This window comes from Trachemys scripta, chromosome 4 (genome assembly GCF_013100865.1).
Source record: "Trachemys scripta elegans isolate TJP31775 chromosome 4, CAS_Tse_1.0, whole genome shotgun sequence".
Lineage (NCBI taxonomy): Eukaryota > Metazoa > Chordata > Testudines > Emydidae > Trachemys > Trachemys scripta.
The window spans coordinates 91910199-91932865 of NC_048301.1; the positions used below are offsets into that span (position 1 = coordinate 91910199).

Here is a 22667-nt window from a genome sequence, read left to right on the forward strand (position 1 = left end):
AGCAAATGGGCTGCAATTATTTTTTTCAAAAGATGAATGGAGACACGATTGGCCAGCCTGCTTGCTTAAATAAAAAGATAATCGTGTCAATTTCACAGATTGGTTCAGTGTGGCTATTTAAAATCGGAGTAAAATTTTGTTTTTCCTTTTTGGATTCGGCAAGATGATTTTGGATCTTCAGAGGCTAGTGGACTTCAGTATGGTTCAAGTTTTGAGTGGAGTTTCTTTGTTTTGTTTTCCTTTCTGCATATGAACTATTTCTTCTTGTGTGTGTTTGTATTCTATACCCTTGAAAATCCTTCTGCTTAGTCATCCCCTCAGGTAAGGGGCAGGTCTACTATAGTTGAGGTCTGGACCAGCTTTCTGATTAAAGCTTTACTCTTCTAAGTGCTCTAAAATTTGCACAATTACTCTGAATGCTTTTTGGGGTAATTTGGTCAAGGGGTTCCCAAGTTACAGTCTCCTTGGGGGGAAAATCATTTAATAAAGTTCACAGATTCTACCTTTTGTGCATACCTTCTAAAATGCTAATGGCTTAATGGGATAGAAAGGGGAGGGTGAACTGGAAGGTGGTGGGGATGGGGGGCTATATATTGTAGGGAATTGGGCAGGAAAGAAAGAGACATCAATCTTCTTTCATGTGCTTAAAATTCTGTAACCAACCTGTAATAAAATTGTCAAGTTCTTCAGACATATAGACTGTCTGAGATTTCTCTCGCTGATCCATGATAGCAACTACACATTGCACACATTTAAAAGCACAACCATTATGCACATTCCATTATAACAAAGTGTATGCCTTGGAGAGCACAGATGACTCTTAACAGTCACATAGCATCTGTCTGGTCCACTGAAGACAGCAGTGGACTGGGATTCAGAAAACCTAGGCTCTATTCTTGGATGTGTCACTATCCTGTGGGATGACTTTGGCCAACTCATTTTACCTCTTTATCTCTGTTTCCTCATCTGTCCTATAGGGTTAATGATGTTTCCCTCCATGAGATCTACTGATGAAAAGCGCTATGTAAGAGCTAGGTATTAGTATCTTTACCTGGCCACAGTAGCATCTGAACTGCACAGCTACATAATTACGACTGTCTAAATGACCACTAACTCCTACCAACATCATTTTCCTTTCTGTTCAGAAATTGAGGAAATTAAATGGCCAAAAAGCTTCGCTAATGCAGTGTTAAGGTAGCAAGATGGTGTATCTCATGTCTGCCCTCTACGAGTGATACCCCAGTTTGCCCATATACCATACTGACAGCCTTTGCTCTGTACTGCACACAAGCTATTTACACCCACCCTACACTCAAACATTAGCTGACTCCACATAAACACGACATCTGCTAAATTTTACAACCTCTTCAACCCCTTTTACAAACCCTTCACCCTTAGATGCATACAATGCCATCTAACACTGTTCTTTCACTTACCTTTTATTAAACCACACTCATCTGATGACAATCCCTATGGCAAGAACTCTGTGCCCTGCTAGTGACACAACTTACACAACTCCGTACTGAAATGAGACATACCGGATCTCTTGAGGCCCAGATGAACCTCTTTCCGCTGATCACACACAAGGGTCAGGGACAGGGGTTCACATATATGCCTCAGAGGGCCACAACCCTCTACCCCCTGATTGTTTCTTAACACAATCACTGCTTTTCCAAGCTACTCCAACTAATTCCTTCACCATTCAATACAGCTACACCTAACACAAGGCATGCAGCTGGAGTGCAGATAATTCCCAATAATTATTGCCAGTTCCAGGGGCATAGAGTTAAGCTTGCATGGGCATTCACCATAACTTGGTATTTCCTGGTTTTCACAAGTTTGAGTTTTGCTGAAGGACATTCTGGAAGAACACAAGATACACCACCAGGCAACCTTAACTCTGCGCTAATTATTATTTTTTTTTTGACATTTAACAGCAGCCTTCCAGAAGTGCTTTTTTCCTCACAAAGGCTAAAAATAGCAATTCAGATATTAATTTCTCTATCCTCAAGTGATTTTGAAACTGTTTAATAGGAAAAGAGAGTTTCCAGACTCAGAGCCTGTGTGATTATTTCAATTGATTTTTTTTTTGTAGTATAAACCTCTGAATATAGAAATTTATAACAAGTGTGGATAAAATCTTCATTCGAACATCTGAGATGCACCCTTTCAGTTTAATATCTATCTGTTTTGAATTAGTGTAATAATGTCAGTCAAAGATGAAGATGTATATTGCAATAGGAATCTGTCCTTATTCTGTAAAACAAAACCTGTTTTTGAGATGGCTTTTTCTGGGTTTTTATAGGTGGAGTTGGTAGCACTACCTATAGTGAAAGTTGCCTAACACTTTTCATTATAAGACACTCATAATTTGTGTATAATTTTATTAAACTTCAGCCAGTTGGATTGAAATTTTCCATGCTGGATATATGCGCCTCAGGCTGAATTATTTTTGAATGTTCCAGCTGAAATGGTTTAGCCATGTCGGAGAGAGAGAGAGAGAGAGAGAGAGGAGGGAAAAATACATTCTTTCCAACATTAAAACAATATCCTTACAACTGTTTCGGGAAGTTCTAGAACCCTTATGATTTGGAAGATGGGCTTGAAATTGGGCAAGGGGGGGCTCAGTCTGGTGTCAGGCATGTGACTTTTGGCTTCCTCATGAAAATTTGCCAAAACTAGTTTAGGTTATGAACCTCTGAAAAAAATCTCAATTTTAAATTTGTTAGTCTCTAAGGTGCCACAAGTACTCCTCGTTGTTTTTGCTGATACAGACTAACACAGCTACCCTCTGAAACCTGAAAAATCACAGTTGGCCTCTGCACCCTAGAAACTTGTTAGAGTTTGGCAGCTAAATTCTCTGAAAATTCCATCAGCGCCAGGCATGCTTCAGCCCAGTATTTTTATGTAATATATGAAATATGGTACAGTATCAAAATAAAAGCAGATTAGTTGTAGTTCTGCGACTGCTAGCTGATCTCAGAATTGATATCTGAAAATACATTTAAAGCACTGATTTTTACACTTTCTAAAAAAAAATTGATTTTATCGTTGTAGCTATCTGTTGTGAACACATGCAGGAACTCAGACAAGATGTGCAGATCTTGTGTCATAGTCAAATCTTTTCATGACACTTAAAAGAATAAAAGGACTTTACAAACATAGCCCTGATCCTGCAAGATCTACATATGTACATAATTTTATGTAGCTGGAATAATCCCAGTGGCTTTAAGTTTAAATCAATATGCAGGTTTTGGAAAACCACGTCCATAACAGTGTTATATAAAGTCACTTTGAACCCTACAGAAATCTAGTCATCTTGAGGGTAGGGGAATTTAATAACTATTTAACAGTGCCGTGTCACCAAATAACATTTTTAATCTAGAAGGTGAACTCCTATCATATTAAACTGAAACTTGAAGTCTTTAAATCATGGTTTGAGGACTTCAGTAACCAAGCCAGAGGTTATGGGTGTATTATAAGAATAGGTGGGTGAGGTTCTGTGGCCTTCAATGTGCAGGAGATCTCACTAGATGATCACAATGGTCCCTTCTGGCCTTAAAGTCAGAGTCTATGAAACTGCCAGGAGAATGTGGCATGGTAGGTAGAATATAAAAATCCAAGTTGGAATGTGGCCAGACACTGAGGTTCATTTTTATTATTCATTTTTTAAAAAGTTGTTTGTGATCTTTAATTACCAAATTGGTAAACACCTCTTTGCTTTACCTCTCACCCAAAAGATGGCATTTCCTGTAGCACAGTGCCCTCTAGCACAATACTAGGACATCCCTTAGCAACTCAAGTGACAGAAGGGAAACAGCAATTTTCAGATATTTTAAGACCAACTGAAAATTGTAGGGATGCTAGACTTCTCTAACAAAGATCACAAGAATCTTTTATAACAAAGTGTCAGGCAACTTAAATATTGGGGTTGCCATCTGCTCCCCCTATAATCAAAGAACAGTAGTTCTAAAATTCCACTACTTAGGTTTCCAGAAGCATTTAGCATTTAGAACAGAGTTTAGGCTTTGGCCATAGGGATACAGATTGTGTATAAAATTGGCCAAGGACATAACATTGTTGTCATTTCTGTAATTCTTCTGCAGTTGGTATTTTTAGTAAATCAAGATGAAGTCCAGAGTTCAGCTGATAAATTTTGTAGGTGTACTTTGCTATAAACAGTTTAAAATTGAACATTTCCTTGGAAGTATAGAATATGTGATTTGGATTTTTTTGGTCCTTAATGTGTGTGTGTGAGTTCCTTAAGTTATCAAAATTATATCCGTATCAGTTTTAAAAACAACAATCATCTGCCTAATGGTTCTCATATTTTATAAAGTGTATTTATTTCAGTAATTGGTTTTCTGTTTTTGCAAGTGTCTACTCTTTTGAACCCAGTAGATTTTTGAAGTTTCTATTTACACTTTAAGCTGCCAACAATGTTGGTTTTGTTTTGTTTTGTTTCACAAGACATAGTGAAAGTATTTTTTTTTATAATGGTTTCCCTATATTTTAAAATAAAGTTATGCACTGGTGCTGAAGTTCCATTCATGTTCTTTTGGATAAAGGAATCATAATAAAACACCACCATAAGCTGCTGTTCTGTCAATGTATTGGAGTCCTATTTTGAAAAGACCACTTCTTTGAAGTGAGAGGATAGCTCAGTCTTCATGACCATTTGATCCTTGGTGCCTCTGTCAACAAGGGTGTCATAAGGGGTGTTTTTTTGTTATGTGACTATCTAACTATATTAGGAACTGGATGGAGATCATAGCTATCAAATAGTAACCACCTCCAATTATTACTGGCTTTGGCTGGACTCAGAGGATTTACCCAGAGTTGAAAACCACTCAGACCTATTCCCAGTCTTTCATTACACCAGTCTGTCAATTTCTAACTTCCATTTTTTATAATAGCCATCAAAAACTTATCCATTTTTTTAGCAAAAATTTCCCATCACAATGCAATTATATTCATTTGTTGCTGAGCTGCTCTTGAGTTGTGGATGTCTGGTAAATACTTCAAAAAAAAATTAAGCATTTAAAAAAAGACCCACACAAAACAGATGCTTTAATAAACTTTGCAAACAGATACAAAGGAAGAATTAAGCTACATTTTATTTGCATAAAGTACTAATTTTAAAAATATTTGCAAAACAGAACTTGCAGAAATATTCAGTTTCTTTACTGTAGTCACATTCCTGTTGCAGCATGTTGTGGTCAGATTCTGATATTACATCAATCCAGTTGTAATAGATACATAGTTAAGCAGTTTATTTTGGGATCTAAAACTGCTCTAAGAATAGAGTAGCTCTTCTTTCAACGGGAAAGGAAAGATAAATTAAAACATGAAACCAAAAAAGGAAAAATGGAAAAAAGCAGATAGGAGAAAACATGTAAGTAAGAAAGAAACATGAGGGGAGAAAAATTAAAATAAATTTATAGTGGTAGGGGTGAAGGCAGTGGGGAAATTCATGAAGGGATGGCTGTTACTTATGGATTCTGTAAGCAAACTACACAATATGGTGACAAACATAATATATCAGACTGGAAAGCTGAAGCTTAAATTTTAGGCTACCAAAACAGACTTGAGTTTTATGGTAAATGATTTTCCTTACAAAGAGTCTGTAGGTTTAACTTCAAAGGATGTTTATCTGTCTCATGAAGTTTCTTCATTTTGACAAAACATTATCAGAGGATGTAAAAGCAGTATTTCCTTTAATTCTCAAATGTAAAAATCTGTTTTCAAAGTGTTTAAATGTCTCGTCTCAGAAGGGCGATTTTAAGTGATGATCTTAGTGGAAAGACAGTACTAGTAACAAGTTGAGCGTTTGGGTTTTTTTGCCTAATGATGGTAATTTGCAGAGACACACTTCTAATCATTAAAATTAGAGATGGAAAGGTTTTTCTGGATCATCCATTCCATTCGCTTGCTAGTGCAGGGTATATGCCCCATTTCAGCAGAGCACTTAAGCTCACACCTAATCTTTAAGCATATGTTTGACTGCTGTTTGAATTCATTGGAACTAAGCATGTACTCAAAGTTAAGCATATGTTTAAGGTTTGGGTTTTTTTTTTTTTTTTTTTTTTTTGCTGACTTGGAACCATAGTCCCCAACTAGAAGGCGTGCCAGATATGCTTGTAATTGTTAAATAGCAGCAGATTTAAATCTAGCTCAAAAGGTTTTTAAAATGTTTTAATTGTTTTACTGCACAAATGAACAGAAGCATCATAAAGTACCGGATGAGGGAGTATCCACAATAACTGTGGAACACTAGTCATTGTATAACATGGATATTAAATAAGCATATGTTCTCTATTTGTAAAGTTAGCCCATCAAGTTATTGTGGATACTCCCTCATCAGGTACTTATTATGTCTGTTCATTTTCTTCCCGTGTAGCAGCTGACATACCTATTAAATGACTAGTTAAAACTTGTATGTAGTGTAGTTGTAGCCGTGTTGGTCCCAGGATATTAGAGAGACAAGATGGGTGAGGTAATAACTTTTATTGGACCAGCTGGTCCCTTACAATATGCACTAACTGCTTATGCTAAACAATCTGATCCACCTTGCATTTTGCTGCTGGGAATTAGTTTCCCAGACCTGAAGAAGAGCTCTCTGTGGCCTGAATACGGATCCCGCTCACGAGCCTCATCTGTCTCTTCGGCGTCCGCGGTACCACCGCTAATGCCACCACCACTGGCACCGCCGTCTGACAGGAGTGTGCCACAAAGGGACACGGCACCGCCTAGCCAGATGACGGCACTGACGGGCACCTTGCACCCAACACCGCAGGCACCGTCCAGCACGCCTCGTCGCTTGGTGTCGACCCCGGTACCGGCTGCGGTGCCGCATCCCAAGTCTGCACCGGCCGCGCAGCCTGAGTACCGTGTGCCGCAGGCCCTCGTGGAGGGAGAAGGGGTAGATGAAGGCCCTCTTCAAAGGATCTCTTCCTCCTCATCTCCGGACGAGGCAGTAGTGGGAACCTCAGCGGCACCGGCCTTGGAGGACAATAGGATCCTCCAACAACTGCTTACTCGAGCAGCCCAAAGCCTCTCAATCCAGACTGAGGAGATCGAGGTAGACACGGATCCAGTGATTGATATCCTGACCCTGTCAGGCCCATCCAGGGTAGCCCTACCTCTCATAAAGATCATTACGGACACAGCCCGCATCTTGTGGCAAACCCCTGCCTCATTGGCCCCTACGGCCAAAAGGACTGAGAGGCGATATTTCGTTCCAACCAAGGGCTATGAACATCTTTATACACACCCTCCCCCGGACTCCCTAGTGGTGGATGCTGCCAACCAGAGGGGTTTCAAGGGGCTACACCTAAAAATAGAGGCCAAAAAGTTGGACCTGTTCAGGCGCAAGGTTTATTCAACGAGGGGCCTGCAGTTGCGCATTGCCAATCAGCAAGCCATAGTGAGCCGGTATGGACGCAACACATGCTCGGCTTTGTCTAGGTTCACAGACCTCCTTCCGCAGGAGTCGCGAACTGAGTTTTCCGCCCTTGAGGAGGGAAGATTGATTACCCGGGATTCCCTACAGGCGGCCCTGGACGTGGCCGATTCAGCTTCATGCACGTTGGCGACTGGTCTGGTAATGAGGCGTGGAGCCTGGCTTCAAGTGTCCGGCCTCCCTCATGAGGTCCAACAAACGATCCAGGACCTCCCTTTCGAAGGGCCCATGCTCTTCTCAGAGAAAACCGATAAGAGGCTTCATAGCCTAAAGGACTCACAGACCACCCTCTGTTCACTAGGCCTCCACACCCCTGTCACCCAGCGTAGACAGTTTAGGCCACCGCAGGCCCCTTGGCCGTACCAACCTCAAAATCGAGGGGATGCCTCACGCAGAAGGCCAAGGACTGGCAGGAGGAGGCAACAACAGCCCTTCGGCCAGTCTTCTACCCAACCAAGGCCTACACAGGGGCCTAGACCACCATTTTGATGGCCTGGTCGAGGACGACCTACTGGTCAGAACTCTGGATCCTACCACCCTTACCTTTTCGTCACGTCTGTCCCCCTTCTATCGTGCGTGGGCCCGGATCACGTCCGACGCTTGGGTACTTCGCACTGTAGAGGAGGGATACTCTATCCAGTTTTCCTCCCTCCCACCCCACCAGCCCCCCTCCCTGTCCCTCTTCAGGGACCCTTCTCACGAGCAACTTCTACTTCAAGAAGTTCAGTCCCTCCTCGCATCAGGGGCAGTAGAGGAGGTTCCTCAGGAGCTACGGGACAAGGGCTTCTATTCTCGATATTTCCTAATATCGAAAGCGAAAGGGGGCCTCAGACCCATTCTAGACTTGCGCGGTTTCAACAAGTTTGTGAAGAAGCTCAAGTTCCGCATACTCTCCCTGTCTTTCATCATTCCTTCCATGGATCCAGGAGACTGGTATGCCGCCCTCAATTTAAAGGACACATACTTGCATATTGCGAAATCCCTCGGCACAGGCATTACCTCAGGTTTCTCGTGGGCAATGCTCATCTACAATTTACGGTTCTGCCCTTTGGTCTGTCAGCGGCCCCAAGGGTCTTCACGAAGTGCATGGCAGTCGTGACTGCCTTCCTGCGCAGACACGGGATCCAGGTGTTTCCCTACCTGGACGATTGGCTCATCAAGGGCAGGTCCAGGGCACAAGTGGAGGCTCAGGTGGTCTTTGCCAGGCAAACCTTTCTCGAGCTCGGCCTCTTACTCAATGAGGCCATGTGCACACTATCTCCAAACCAAAAAATCGAATTCATAGGAGCGGTTCTGGACTCGACACACGCCAGGGCATATCTTCCAGATGCCAGATTCCGGACTATATCCAACATTATCCTCGGCCTCCAACATTACCCCACCACCACAGCAAGAGGCTGCCTCAAATTACTAGGGCAGATGGCAGCATATACCTACGTGGTGAGACACGCCAGACTCAGACTGCGCCCACTCCAGTCTTGGTTGGCATGGGTTTATCGGCCAGTCAGGGACTCCCTAGAGTTGGTGGTGACGTTACCTCGGCCGGTGCTGGACTCCCTTCAATGGTGGCTCGACCCGCGGGTGGTCTGCGCAGGAGTTCCTTTCCTCGACCCCGAACCTTCCCTCTCCCTGGTAACGGACGTATCGGATCGGGGATGGGGTGCTCATCTGGGCGATCTCAGAACCCAAGGCCTTTGGTCACGAGAGGACCTTTCGCTCCACATCAATGTCAGGGAATTACGAGCTGTGCGTCTCGCATGCATAGCCTTCAAACCCCAGCTGGCAGGCAGATGCATTTCTGTCCTCACGGACAATACTCCAACGATGTTCTATATCAACAAACAGGGTGGTGCTTGCTCCTCTCCCCTTTGTTGGGAAGCCCTCGCATTATGAGACTTTTGTGTACAGAACGTTATTCACCTGACAGCATCCTACCTCCCGGGGGCGCAAAACGGGCTCGCGGACACACTCAGCCGCTCGTTCCAGGGTCACGAGTGGTCTATCCGCTGGGATATAGTTCTCTCAATTTTCCGGCTCTGGGGTCATCCCCAGGTGGACCTGTTTGCCTCCACCGAGAACAGGAAGTGTCACCAATTCTGCTCCCTCAAGGGACACAGTCCGGGGTCCCTAACAGACGCCTTTCTCCTTTCTTGGGCAGACGGGCTATTTTACGCCTTTCCCCCGATTCCCATGATTCACCGAGTAATTCTCAAGGCCCACAGAGATCTCGCGCTGCTCATCCTGATAGCGCTGGCGTGGCCACGCCAGCACTGGTACACGTCTCTCCTGCACATGTCTATGTGGGAGCCACTCAGGTTGCCCCTACTGCCGGACTTGATCACACAGGATCGCAGTCGCCTGCTTCACCCGAACCTGGAGTCGCTCCACCTTACGGCCTGGATGCTCCATGGCTAAACCCGGTGGAGTTGCAATGCTCTCATCAGGTCATGCAGGTCCTTCTGGGTAGCAGGAAGCCCTCTACAAGGACCACGTACTTGGCCAAGTGGAAGCGCTTCTCCCTCTGGGCCACACAACAGAGTCAGGCCCCCTTGCTCGCCCCAGTCCCCCTCATATTGGACTATTTGCTACATCTGAGACATCTGGGACTAACTCTCTAGTCGGTTCGAGTACACCTTGCTGCAATCTTGGCGTTCCACCCGGGAGAGGAGGGTACCTCTGTGTTTGTGAACCCACTCGTTACGCGGTTCCTTAAGGGCCTTGACAGACTGTTCCCACACATCCGCCAACCTGTCTCGGCTTGGGACCTCAATTTGGTCCTGTCCGTCCTCACAGGGTCTCCCTTCGAGCCGTTGGGTTCGTGCTCGCTGTTATATCTTTCATATAAGGTAGCGTTCTTGGTGGCTATCACATCAGCCCGGAGGGTGTCCGAACTCAGAGCTCTAACATCTGAACCCCCGTTCACCGTCTTCCACAAGGAAGTCAACCCAACTTTTCGTTGCTGTGGCCGACAGGATAAAAGGGCCTCCGGTCACGTCACAGCGAATTTTGGCTCGGATCAGAACCTGTATCCGGGAGTGCTACAGTCGGGCCAATATACCAGCCCCGCCTATCACGGCCCACTCCACAAGAGCGCAGGCCTCTTCCATTGCGTTCCTGGCCCAGGTCTCGACGCAGGAAATTTGTAGAGCGACCACCTGGTCCTCAATCCGCACCTTACGGCGCACTACACCATCACACACCAGGCCAGAGATGCTGCTTCTTTTGGCCGCGCAGTTCTCCAGTCTGCAGTAACCTCCGACCCCACCGCCTAGATTCGAACTTGTGAGTCACCTGCTTGGAATGGACATGAACAATCACTCGAAGAAGAAAAATGGTTACTCACCTTCTCATAACTGTTGTTCTTCGAGATGTGTTGTTCATGTCCATTCCAATACCCACCCTCCTACTCCTCTGTCGGGGTATCGGCAAGAAGGAACTGAGGGGGTGGAGGTTCGGCTGGCCACTATATACAGCGCCATGAAGGCGCCACTCCAGGGGGCGCCGAAGCCGATCCTGCGGACGCTGCTATTGTAAAATCTTCCGGCTGGCATGCATGCGGCGCGCACACACCTGCTTGGAATGGACATGAACAACACATCTAGAAGAACAACAGTTACGAGAAGGTGAGTAACCGTTTTTTTAAGACACAATATTTTGGGTATTACTTAGCTCTTGATCAAATAAAATGGCAGAAGGAAGCTAAACGACTATCTCAAACATGAAAGAAAAATTGAAATAATGTATATTTAGCTTGGAGCAAAGAGGAGGTGTGCTTGAATAACCTGTCTTAATGTGTAACAATGTAAATTTGAATATGATATAGGAAAAAAGGAGATGCATACTGTGTCAGGCCAATGGTTCACATATTTTGGTATCTTTTCTCCAGCAAGAGCCAATACCAAATTCTTTAAAGGATCTATAAATCCCCCATAATGGAAAATTATTTTGTAATATGCCTATTATGGAAGTTTCTTCTTAATCCCAGGTAGTTTAGGGTTACTTATCTGAATTGTTCATGGTTATGAACTTGATTGCATTAATTTTTATCCTACCTCGAAGAACTGTGGATATTTTCATCCATATACATCTCTAATATTTTTTTAAGCCTACTAACCTATTTGCTTCAAATAGTGTCAATGGATTCCAGAGGATAATAATGTTTTGGGTTAGAAAATCATGTGCTTTTATCAGTTTTAAGTTTGCCTTAATTTCAAAGGATATTCTGTTGGTCTCGTATCATCAAGGGAGAGCAATAGAAGCACCTGATTGACCTTCTTGCTAGCTTTTATTTTTTTATATAATTCTAATATTTTATCTGTCATTCCTGTTCTCTTTAAACTAAATAGTCCTAATCACATTTCTTCTCATGTTGAAATCTTTCTAAGCCTTTAAGATATTTTATTATCCTTCTCTGGGCCTTTTCTATTTGCTGTATCCTTTTTCAGATGGGGTCACCAAAACTGAACACAGAATTCAAAAGTGAGCATTCTATTCAAGGTGAGGGAATACCACCAGTTTTTATGTAAAGCATAATAATTTCAGTTTTATTCTCTTATCTTTTTCTTAATACATGTTAATATCTTGTTTGCATTTTAAATTCTTACTGCTCTTTTGAGCAGATACTTTTATTGAAGTGTCCACAAAGAAGTCTAGGTTTTTTTCCTTGGGAAGTTAGTTTATTTAGAACCCATCAGTGGTTAGAAACCGTGGTTAGAGTCTTGTGAGGGTTCTTCAGGCAGATAAACACAAACCCATATGGACGAACACACAGTACGTCCACATGGGAGAACAATTTTCACATTCTGATTGCAGGTTTTATTTCCCCAGGAAACTTTATCATGGAAACCTATGGTAACCTACTTATGCTAAGAGAACAGTGTTTGCAATCTAAGGGCTCACTAAAATACAGAAGATGGATAGTCTATCCTGAACAGCTTTATTTAAAAAGTAACAGAAAGAAACTGAAAATATCAAACTGTAACAAAGGATGGATAAAGAAAGACATTGCAAATGGGCTAATAATATAAAACCCTACAGTTCAATTTTTCCCTAACGCTCCAAGGGAATGGATCCACTTTACACAAAAGCCAACATATTAACTACAACTAATGAGCACTTAGTAGCAAAAAACCTCATTCTTGGGTACATAAATGTTGGTTTGTAGATAATGGTACTTATTGCTACACGTAAGGGACTTCAGTGATAGGGGTATATGAGAGGATGCATGATGTAGTTGGAGGTGGAGTGCTTTCTGGAAGCAGTTAAGTCTCCTTTCCTGTGGGATTGGATCTTACCCTAATTAAACCATTGTTTACCATTATGCAAGTCCCCTCACTTTGCCCAGGTGGGGCAAAGAATCAAGTGCTTCTGAGGATGACAGGGTCAAGTAATCTGTATCCCTTGAGAAAGGGGGTCACCTCTTTTGCTTTGGGATCTGGTCTCCAGCCTGGAATATTTGCTGAAGTCCTCCCAACGTAGTTTAGAGAGTCTGAGGTCCCTTGTGTCAAAAATACTGACTGGTGCTTGCAGAGGATGAACTTCATTCTGCTGGAGCTCCCATGATCAACTCCTACTAATTTTTTTGCTGTCTCTAATGTGCCTTTTATTCTTCACCCTCTAATCCGCCCAAGGAAAGAGCCCTGTCTTTGGAGTAATTTGAGTGTCTCTGGCGATCATTAGCCAGCTTCCAGTGACTGCTCTTTGACAAGCTATATGTTCTTGTTGCAATTGTAATTACAGCCCAAAACAGTCTTCCAGTCAGAAATCTTTGCGGGTGGTTTTGGTTCTGAAGTCAAATCGGATGTATTTACACAAGTTCCTTTGATTCAGCAGGGGAACAGCTCACAAAAAAAATATAAACCCCCAACAACAATGGGAATTTGCAGAGTTAAGAGGGGACTTAAAAAGCAACTAGTCAGAAATACAAAATCAAACAAACAAGATATTATTTAAGTTAATTAGAAGGAGGAAGCCTGCAAGAGTCTCAGTTGGTTTGCAAGACAATTAAGGAATAAAAGGAGCTGTAATGGGCCAGTGGCCCTTCAGTAAGTATCAGGGCCTAACTGGCCCTTGATGACCTTGTGGGGAGTACCTGGGAGCAATGAGGTGCTCCAACTGGCTATCCTTTAGCCAATTAGAAATGGAACAACTGAGCTAGGAGGAGATTGGGAGAACGATATAAAGAGGAAGTTGCCCAGGGGAGGGGAAAGCTCTCTCTGGAGAAGCCCTGCAGTTCTTGCAGGCTGGAGGAACCCACAGGAGGTAGAATAGGTTTCTGTTGGGACAAGCCCTGAATAATGTCTTAGGGTTCTTACTGTCACATCTAAGAGAACTGTCAGAGTCCCTAGGAAAGGGAGATCGTGGGGAGCTCCTGAGGCTTATGGTTTGAGCCTGGCTCTTGGAAAGAGAGTAGGAAGATGAAGAGTGTGCTGGCAAAGAGCGAGAGACACTGGAGAGGGAGCAAGTAACTAAGATGCTCTCCAAGGAAGAATAACAGAACAAGAGACTGAACCCTATCATGGATGGGGACAGAGCAACTGAGTATGGAAAGCAAGAAGTGCTCCTGGCAATTTATTGACAGTGGTGAGAAGAAGACGACTCCAGTGAGGAGGAAACTGAATTCTTTGTTAGTTTATTGGTTATTAATAAATAAAGGCGCACCCCTAAACAAGGGATTAATGAAGGTAATGTCTGACTTGGGACTGATTTATATAATCAGGAGGGGAAACTGAGGTATGGCTGAGGGCCTGGGCTTATGATAGGCGCAATCAAAGAGGATAAGGACAATGTAAATAAGTTAAATAACTTTTTGCATGTCTTAACCAGAGTACAGTAGGAGGTACGGAGCTAGGCATTATCACAGGTCAAAATGTTCAAAGAGTAAGTACTGGAACACATGATCAATAATTACAAATTGCAGAAAATCATCAGGACTGGATGGTTTTCATAGAAGGATTTGGAAGGTGCTTAAGAATGAAGTGGGAATAGAATAGCTGAGTTACCAATAAAATATAAGCTATCATGAAAATTCACTACTAAATTGGAAGGTAGTTGGTGTTGTATTTGTTGAGCTTTCCTCATAAGTGTCATAGTCTAGGTCTTGCTTATAGGTGTCGTCATCCTTTCATTTTAGGCAAAAAATGCCCTTCTCCCCTCTCCCACCTCCACATCATACCATTTTGATAGATGGCAGCCAGGACCTTTATAGTGAAGATGTACTGTTTCTTCTTTCCAACATTTGGGGAGACAAAAGGAAAGAGTGAATAGGAAGCTCACAATTTTCTATACATCTAGCAATGGCCAATATCAAGGATGGGTGCCAGGACATAGCACTCTAGTAAGAAGCCTAATATTCCTCTGTGTCCAAGAGCCTATATTGAAGAACAGAGTGCAGAGAGGTAACTAACTAACTGTACTTTGCACTGGGGTATGTATCTTTGTTACTGAATTTACCTTCTGTAGGTGGATGGTAATTTCTTGGGCCTAAGGTATAGATGTATTAGGGAGTATTTTCTTAGCAGGTTTTCACCCATCTGAAAGGTAGTGATTATATTCAGTTGATTAAAATACTTGGAATTCTAAGTATTCTAAGGCATGGGGAAACAATAACATAGAGTGGACAAAAGAGACTGTGGCAGTGAAAAGCGCCTTAAGTGTGAATCAGAATCTGTCCTTAATCTGTACTCAATTATTTATTGAAGTGGAAAAAAAAATCACTATGACCCAACTATTCATGACTCAGGCAGAATTTTTTATAACATTAGTAATTCCTTTAGAGTTGTTATTACTTGTGTATACAGTTCAGTTTTAGTATGTGCATTAACTTGTATGTGTATATGTAGGTATATACACACATATTTATATACACATAAATATAAAATTTTGAAGTCCAAATTCAGATTATGGTCTTCAAGACCTCTAGTTAATGATCATTTGTCTTGTTTGTCTCAGGAGTACTAAAGACATGGTTCCCTATTATGTGTCTCCTCTCCTCTCTTTTGCATGAGTCATTCTTCTTTGAACCTGATGGTGCTAGGACAGCTGGCACCTTTATCTCCTAACCAAATTTCCACAGGTAATTGGTAAGTGCAGGATTTTGCTCTTCATAGGAATTTTTTTATATCACATGTAGTTTACAGTTTAAAAAATGAAACTATGGAACTCTTTAAACCATTTTAGAGCACTTTATTTTTCTTATTTTGAAAATTATTGTGTGCCTCAGAGTATAATTGTGTTAACAGACATTTGTTCCTTTCAAAAGTACTGGAGCTATTTAAAATCAACACATAGAAAATAGCTCAATTAAAAATAATTTTTCTACCTCCATTTTTGTCTTCCTAGCAACATACTGATCATGTGACAGTCAAGTCATTTTAGGAGACAATTTTTAGGCAGACACGGAGGGAGCTGATGTTTTAAAATTTATTTATTTTAATGAGACGACAGACTTTAAAGTATTGTAGCATAACAGCTGACTATGTTCATCTTCCTGGCCTTCAGCTGTTTGGAGATTTGTTTTTGCTTTGGTACCCTACTAGCCTGTCAGGCAGCTCATTTTGGGAACCCGTTTATTTCCTATTCTTCTAGTAACAGATGCTGACAAGCGAAGGATTTTAGATTCCCCTTTTCTGTTTGATTATTCCCACTCTATGGTTTATTAGCATTTTTATATATAGTATAAAAGTAGTTTGTACCTGTTGAAAAACTCACAGATTGGTACCTTAGAGTGAGCTCCCTTTCTCTGCTGTACCTCAGCACCTCTCCTCTCTCTTTCTGGACTTGTCCTCAGAAGAAGGGCCTACAGACTGACTGACTGGTGGCTATTTTAGAGAAGATATTATGAAAGATTAAATAAAACATATTTTAATATAGTTTCAACAGATGCATTTGTTAAATTCACTATATTCAGAAGCTCTGTAGTCATTATGACAGTTCAGATTTGTAATCTGATATAATACAAAAATATTTTAATAGAGATAAACAGCAATACATGGGGTGTTGTCCATCCACCATTTGGGGATGTAGACATTTCTATCACTATTTCTAGTCTTGTGGCATCTAGGTATTTTTAATTTATTACTCAGCTGCCAAAACCACCAATGTTTATTGCATGTCATAACCTAATGTATTACAGAAAAAAATTCCATATGTTGCATCTCTAGACATTCAGCATGGTCAAATCTTTGAAAGCAGTAGAAGACAGCCTTTGAGAAATAATCCAATAGGCCACTACCCAGAAGCTTATCCTACGGGTGCCAGTGCTGAAAGTGTGCATAGGGTTTACGGTGAAAACTAAAACCATTGAGATGAATGGAGGTAGTTTAACTATTCTTTTGTAGCAAGTACCCTCAACCGGGAGGATAAACAGTAAGGGGTCAGGCAGAGGAACACCTCCTGAAGCTGAATGCATTGCTCTGCATATTGTGTCAACAGGAGGGTTTTGGTTTCCTTGACCACAGGATGCTATTCTGGGAAGAGATGGGATTCATTTGACCAAGAAGGGGAAGAGCATCTTTGGACACTGACTTGTCAATTTAGTGAGGAGGGCTTTAAACTAGGTTCCAAGGAGGCAAGTGACAAAAACTCACAGGAAGGTATAACAAAAAGGCAACCTTGAGAGAGTGGTGTGGGAGGGTAGTGGGGGATGGAAAATTACAGTAGGGTCATAGGAGCAACAAGAAGGAAATCAATGGGGAAATCTTCTCAGCATCTGAGATGTCTGTTTACAAATGCAAGAAGTAGGGGGATAAAAAGAAAAAAAACGGGAAGTACTGGAATGTAAGCTAAATTGTCTTAATTGGCATCATTGAGACTTGATGAGTAAATCTAATGATGTAGAGGGGGTCATAGTTTGTTCAGGAAGGACAGGCAGGGAAAAAGGGAAGAGGTGTTGCATTGTATACCAAGAATATATACAGTTGTTCTCAGGTCCAGAAGGAGATGGAAGACAGAGCAGTTGAAAGTCTTTGGGTGACAATAAAATGGGAAAAGACAGGATTGGCATCATGGGAGGGTCTATTAGACCACTAAATCATCAGGAGAGATGAGACATTTTTAGAATAAATAATATACAAAACACAAGACTTGGTAGTAATGGGGGAATTTTAATTACCCAGACATTTGTTGGAAAAGTATCATGGCAAAACAACATTTGCAATAAATTCTTGCAGTGTATTGGGGACAACTTTTTGTTTTATAATGTGGAGGAATTACCCAGCGAGACAACCATTTTAGACTTGATTCTGACTAACAGGAAGTAATTGGCTGTGAATCTGAAGGTTGAAGGCAATTTGCGTGAAAGTGATCTTGAAACGATAGATTTCATGTTCTAAGGAAAGAAAGGAAGTAAGAACAGCAGAATAAGGTCAATGGAATTCAAAAAAGCACTACAGCAAATTCAGAGAACTGTAGGTAAGGTCACATGGGGATGAAAATCTAAGGGATAAAGGAGTTCAGGAGAGCTGACCGTTTCTGAAAGAAAGACCGTAGTAAACGCATAATAACAAATTATCCCAATGGAAAGGAGAGGTAGGAAGACTAATAAGAGTCCAATATGGCTGCATAAAGAGCTCTTTTATTACTTGAAAATCAAAAAGGAGGAGTACAAAAGAATAGCGCAAGCATGTAGGGACAATATCCGAAAGGCCTAGGCACAAAATGAGTTGCACCTAGCAAGGAGTGTAAAAGGTAATATGAAGAGGTGCTTTAAATACATTAGGAGCAAGGGAAAGAGAAAGGAGTGTGTTGGTCACTACTTAATGGGGAAGAAGAGCTAACAATGGATGACATCGATGAGACTGAGGTGTTTAATACCTATTTTGCTTCAGTCTTCACTAAGAGGTTACTTGTGAGTAGTTAAAAAAAAATTAATACTAACAGCAAGGGGGAAGGAACACAAACCAAAATAGGGAAAGAACAGGTTAAAGTATATTTAGATAAGTTATAGTTCCTTATTGGCCCTGCCAATTTGAATATATCTAAGTAATTTTGGAGAACTCCTGGAGGATGGGAGAGTCCCAGAGGACTAGAGAAGGTCAAATATAGTATCTGTCTTTAAGAAGGGGAACAAAAAGGACCTGGAGAACTATAGGCAATTCAACCTAACTTGAATTCCTGGGAAAATACTGGAACAAATTATTAAACTATCAATTTGTAAGCACCTAGAGGATAAGAGGGTAATAAGTAATAGCAAACATGGACTTGTCAAGAATAAATTATGCCAAACCAATCTAATTTCTATCTTTGACGAGGTTATTGGCCTACTGGATATGGGAGAAGTTGTAGATGTGATAAATCTTGATTTCAGTAAAGCTTTTGACACACTCTCACATGATATTCTTTTAATCAAACTAGGGAAATGAAGTCTAAATTAAATTACTATAAGATGGGTGCATAATTGGTTGAAAGACTGTACTCAAAAAGTAGTTATCAATAGTTCGCTGTCAAACTGGTAGAATGCATCTAGTGGAATCAGACTGGGTGTGTCCAGGGTCTGGTAGTATTCAGTATTTTCATTAAAAACTTGGAGTGGAAATTTGCAGATGACACCCAGGTGGGAGTGGTTGCAAGCACTTTGGAGGATAGGAGTAGAGTTCAAAATGACTTTGACAAATTGAAGAATTAATCTGAAATCAACAAGGTAAAATTCAATAAAGACAAATGTAAAGTACTACATTTAAGAAGGAAAAATCAAATGCACAGCTACAAAATAGGGAATAACTGCTTAGATGGTAGTACTGGTGAAATGGATCTGAGGTTTATAATGGATCATAAGTGGCGAAAAAGGCTAATATCATCCTGGGGTGTATTAACAGGAGTGACATATGTAAGCACAGGAGGTAATTGTCCTGTTCTACTCCACTCTGGTGAGACATCACCTGGAGAACTGTGTCCAGTTCTAGGTGCCAAACTTTAAGAAAGAAGTCAACAACTTGGAGAGAGTCCAAAGGAGAGTAACAAAAATGATAAAAGATTTAGAAAACCTGACTTGTGTGGAAAGGTTAAAAAAACTGGGCATATTGTCTCTTGAAAAAAGAAAACTGTGGGGGAACCTGATAACCGTATTCAAATACATTAAGGGGTGGGGATGATGATTAGTTGTTCTCCATCTCCATTGTAGATAGGACAAGAAGTAATGGGCTTAATCTGCAGCAAGGGAGATTAAGGTTAGATATTAGAAAAATCTTTCTAATTCTAAGGATAGTTAAGCACTGGGAGAGGCTTCTAAATGGAGTTGTGGAATCCCCATAATTGGAGGTGTTTAAGAATATGTTAGACAAACACCTTCAGGGAGGGTCTAGGTTTACTTGATTCTGCCCCAGCTCAGGAGGCTGGACTAGATGACTTCTTGAGGTCCCTTCCAGCCCTGTATTTCTATGATTCTGTAGCCACAGAGGCCCTCTTAGGAGTGTAGTTCCATTGTTCAAGGGTCGGGCTGAATTTGGGGAATCTTTCCAGGGAATGTGTACCCCATAGAATTGGAAGGCTTTAAGCAAATGCACAGCAGGGATTTAGTGCCTGAGCTGGTGGATTCAGCTCTACGCAGCATCTACTATGCATTTCCACTTGCCCCTCATGGAATGAATGGGTACACAAAAAGGACAGAGGCTACCCATGCATCGACTCTTGACTGTAACAACAAACTAGTGACTGTGTCACCACAGAATAACCTGAGGGGGAGGATTCTTTCCCTTTCTGTTTTCAGAGGGAATCATCAGCACACAAGGTGTGCAATTGTAACCCACACACCTTCTGGGTGTGGTGGTTTGTCCCATCTAGTGGTACCAAGACTACTTAGGCTTGGTCTACACTATCCGCCTGATTCGGCGGGTAGAGATCGATCTTCTGGGGTCGATTTATCGCGTCTCACCTGGACCCGATAAATCGATCCCAGAAGCGCTCCCCCGTCGACTGCGGAACTCCTGCTCGCCGAGAGGAGGAAGCGCTGTCGACGGGGGAGTTTGCCTGCGCCGCGTGGACCCGCAGTAAGTAAACTTAATTCGATCTAGGAAACGTCGACTTCAGCTACGCTATTCTCGTAGCTAAAGTTGCGTTTCCTAGATCGATCCCCCACCCCCGTGTGGACCAAGCCTTAGAGAGAGTTAAATGAGTCTGCTGTACAGTCTTAGCTAACAGCCAGTTGGCTTTTAGCTCACGCGGTACAGGCTCATGCACTAAGGAGGTCCCTGGTTCAATCGTACCCGCCGACAACCGGGGTTACACAGTGACATCAGGATTTGGGCTTCAGGCAGTCCAAATCTCTGTTGTGAAAGGCTGGCTCTCTGTAGATTCAGGAAGGTAACACAGTGTCAATTCCCAGTCACTTTGCATTTAGTAGGTTTCTTTGTAACAGTAAGTGCTAGATTTTTATTTTTTTAATGAAAACTTAATTTCTGCAGAAAGTAATCGGTACAACTCACCTTGACATTAAAGTTTCCTGAGAGAGGATTTATCAAGCTCTGATAGAATGACTTTTGATGAATTCATCTTTCCTTCTCCTCAGAATAGACCAGGGTTTAAAGAAGCAGAGCCACTTTGTCTATTGTGCAAATGTGACAACTTTTTTAATTGTTTACTTGATGGATGCTAATGGCTTATTTAAATTCCTCAATGTTGACCATAGAAATGGCTGTTAAACGTTTTTAACATATTTAAAGTGTTTTTACTTATTTGATATGTATTTTATTTCAGACAGTACATATGTTGTTACACATGAAGAACTACTAATACAGAGTTGGCTAGGGTGCAAAGCTGAATGCTCAAAAGTTAGGAAATTCTGAATTTAAGGTTGCTTGTGTAATTTTGATTCCTTCCTCCCACTCCCTTGGTGTGTGTGCAGTTTTTAGCTATGTAATCCTACTATTGAGTGATGCAGTGATACATAATCACATACTGTTTTTCTCACAGGATATCTGCCTCTTTCAATGCACAGGATAGAAAAATCAATGAGTTTATCTTCACAATTTCCTTGTTAGATAGAAGACTGTTATCCCTATTTGAGAGTAAGGAAACTGAGGCACGGATTTTTTTTTTTAAGGCCAACATTTGCAAAAGTCTCCTAGTTTTATTTCCTGATAGCACCCCATACTTAGACACTTATGGCCTGTTCTTTCAGAGTAAATATTTTTATAGTACTTGCATGTACAAACTGCTATATCGACATTAACTAATTGAGCATCACAACACCCCATGGAAGTAAGTTGAGTTCCAGCATCCCAAAGAAGTCTATGACAAAGACATAGATAAAATGTAGTTCTGTTGTAAAGCATTCAACTGCCTTATCCACAAAAACATTCTTGCTCTACCTGCCTCAAGAGAATGTTGTTTTTCTCTGTGGACTACAAAATATAACCGACAGAAACAGAGAGTTACATATGTAGGAGTAGTCCTGTTTTATAGGAAGCCTAGTCAGGGACAAATGTTTGGCAGACTTTCTGAAAGATGTTGCTAAGTGGGTCTCCCAAATAAGAGATGTGGATTGTATTTCCAACATGCTCAATAATGAGGATTGTGAAGATTACAGAATTATTACTATCATTTAGTAAAATAAGTGAATCTAGAACACATGATCTCCTGGTTGCCCCTACTGTTCAGAGATTCCACTCCATGTGCTGATTGCTGAAGTGATGCAACAGGGTCAGTTTTACAGGATAGGAAATAGTGATCTTTTTTCCCCCCAACAGCCTTAACTCAGCCATATCTGAATGGATTTTCATGAGGCTAGCAGGAGACACCTCCCTGACCTCAGGACTGCCCCCTCGTTAAATTTGAAAGTCCTGCTGCGGATCATGAATGTGGAACCACCGCTTTTTTTTTAATAAGGGAAAGTGTTAGGTTATCTAAACAGAGGTTATTGTTCTTCTTATAATGAATTGGAAAAAAATCTTTTATGGTTGTGGGAAGGGGGAGAAATTCTAGCATATGCACTTTCGGTGGGTTTTGTGTGCTGCTTCTGTTGGTTTTTTTAATGTTAAAGCAACCTGCAAATTAAAAAAGAAAAGCAAAATAAGTTAACATTATGTACTAGATAAAAAGGTAACCTGGTATTTAGCATATTACTAACAGTTAACTTTATTTCCAAAAACATTGTTACTAATTTGCTGAAAAGCATTTTTTACTTTTTCTTTAATATTATGTTGAATGTTCTTATTAAATATTTTGTGGATTTTAATTTTAAATTTGCAGATCACCTTTTTAATATCCTTTG

At 41.4% G+C, this 22667-nt stretch overlaps 1 protein-coding gene across 8 annotated transcripts in view; it reads left to right on the top strand.

Moving 5' to 3' along the window:
* HIPK3 (homeodomain interacting protein kinase 3) overlaps nt 1-22667 on the top strand; it is a 147289-nt gene that overhangs the window by 76895 nt on the left and 47727 nt on the right. The window contains exon 1 of one of the 8 annotated variants that reach the window (XM_034769944.1): nt 11935-11959. The exons of the other annotated variants lie outside the window; for them this stretch is intronic. The gene's annotated coding sequence lies outside the window, so the exon portion shown is untranslated. Of the gene's footprint in view, nt 1-11934; nt 11960-22667 lie in introns of those variants that run through there. 8 annotated transcript variants of the gene reach the window in all.